Source organism: Etheostoma cragini, chromosome 6 (assembly GCF_013103735.1).
Source record: "Etheostoma cragini isolate CJK2018 chromosome 6, CSU_Ecrag_1.0, whole genome shotgun sequence".
Taxonomy (NCBI): Eukaryota; Metazoa; Chordata; class Actinopteri; order Perciformes; family Percidae; genus Etheostoma; species Etheostoma cragini.
Window position 1 is genome coordinate 16234704 of NC_048412.1, and position 2450 is coordinate 16237153.

A 2450-nucleotide genomic window follows, 5' to 3' on the forward strand; every position below is an offset into this window, starting at 1 on the left:
GCTAAAGGGGAAAAGTCAAGTAAGTCACAAGTCTTTTTAGGCAAATTGCAACTTAATTGCAATGTCTCAGAATGCTGACCATTATGATGGCAGACAAGGTGTGGGACAACTGAGGGACAGCTAGCTTCCACCTGAAACTATAAGCCAAGTTATCATCATCACCAAGTTTCCTTCCGTTGGTCTCCTCAGGTTTGGTTGTGTCAGACTGTGTTAAGGCCTGAGATGTGTTGGCATTTCTTTGAGCTGTCTTTACAGTGAAGGTTGGATGGTGGCCACGGTATCACTATGACAACCGCCAACCTTGAGCTGTTGTCACCAGCCGCAGCTGAACAGGATTTTTGATATGGTGAGTTTTATGTTTATTGCTCATTTGTTTTCTGTTTTGCTACGCTTAAAAAACATGATATAAAAATGTAGTTAACTTCAATGTCACCTTGTGTTTTTATGAGGTAAAACTTTGTGAACCACTGTTTTACAAAGCTGAGACAAACCACTTTCCCTGTTGAAACCCATGGATTTATTATTCAAGATGCAAAGCCTGTCTATCCCTGTCTTACTTGTTTCTAAGGGGGTCAGAACTTGACTTTTGTTATTGGTTTCACTGAACTTGTCAATTCCAGACAAATAATACAATTTAACATGATGTAACCTACAGTCTTCCACTAAATGGGGACTTTCTTTTCTCTATTTCTTTTCTAAATGTTTTAACATGCTGTCAACAAGATGTCAAAACATTGTGCAGAAAGTGATCCACAATTGTTTTGTATCATTGTTTTACATTGAAGCCATAGTGTACAACTATTTTATATTAATTAGCATCTGTTACATTCAAGTCATTGGCGAATGAGTTGATAAAAAGCTAATTTAGCCTACCAGTTCCACAAAACTCTCTCTGTATTTCTCTGTATGGCTATGTTTACAAAATGGTGCCATCCTCCTTCAACCACAAAGGCTTGCGTCATGTGGCCTTTGTTGTTGTCACTACTTAGAATTCTTCATGGGGGGACAGAAACTACGTAACATAGATTTAAATACATCTATAATATATATAGTAAAGGCCAAAAGTTTGAACACACCTTCTCTTCCATGTGTTTCCTTTATTTCCATGACTATTTACATTTTATATTATCACTGAAGGCATTAAAAAAATGTGAAATAACTGAAAATATGTCTTATATTCTAGTTTCTTTAAAGTAGCCAACTTTGCTCTGATTACTGCTTTGCACACTCTTGGCACTCTCTTGATGAGCTTCAAGAGGTATTCCCAACTGGTTGGTGGTGGTTTCTTGAAGGAGTTCCCAGAGATGCTTAGCACTTGTTGGCCCTTTTGCCTTCACTCTGTGGTCCAGCTCTCCCTAAACCATCTCGATTGGGTTTAGGTCCGGTGACTTTGGTGGTTTAGCACTCCATCACTCTCTTTCATGGTTAAATAGCCCTTACAATGCCTGAAGGTGTGTTTGGGGTCATTGTCCTGTTGAAAAATAAATGATGGTCCAACTAGACGCAGACCAGATGAGATGTTGCATGTCTCTGCAGGACGCTGTGGTAGCCATGCTGGTTCAGTATGCCATCAATTTTGAAGACATCCCCAACAGTGTTACTAGTAAAGCACCCCCACACCATCACATCTCCTCCTCCATGCTTCACGGTGAAAACCACCAGGAATGCAGAATCCCTTCGGTCCCCTTTTCTCCTTTGCACAAAGACGTGGCAGTTGGAACCAAAGATCTCAAAGTTGGACTCATCAGACCAAAGCACAGATTTCCACTGGTCCATACCTTGTGTTTCTTGGCAAAAACGAATCTCTTCTGCTTGTTGCCTCACCTTAGCAGTTGTTTCCTAGCTGCTATTTGACCATGAAGGCCTGATTTGCGCAGTCTCCTCTCAACAGTTGTTCTAGAGATGTGTCTGCTGCTAGACCTCTGTGTGGTATTCATCTGGTCTTTGATCTGAGCTGCTGTTAACTTGCGATTTGTGAGGCTGGTGACTCAGATTAACTTATACTCAGCAGCATAGGTGACTCTAAGTCTTCCTTTCCTGGGGCGGTCCTCATGTGAGCCAGTTTTGTTGTAGTGCTTGATGGTTTTTGCGACTGCACTTGGGGACACATTCAAAGTTTTTGCAATTTTACGGACTGACTGACCTTCTTCTTAAAGTAATAATGGCCACTCGTTTCTCTTTACTTAGCTGATTGGTTCTTGACATAATATGAATTCTAACAGTTACCCAATAGGGCTGTCGGCTGTGTATCAACCTGACTTCTGCACAATACAACTGATGGTCCCAACTCTATTAATAAGGCAAGGAATTCCACTAATTAACCCTGACAAGGCCCACCTGTGAAGTGATACCAGGTGACTACCTCATGAAGCTCATTGAGAGAACACCAAGGGTTTGCAGCACTATCAAAAAAGCAAAGGGTGGCTGCTTTGAAGAAACTAGAATATAAG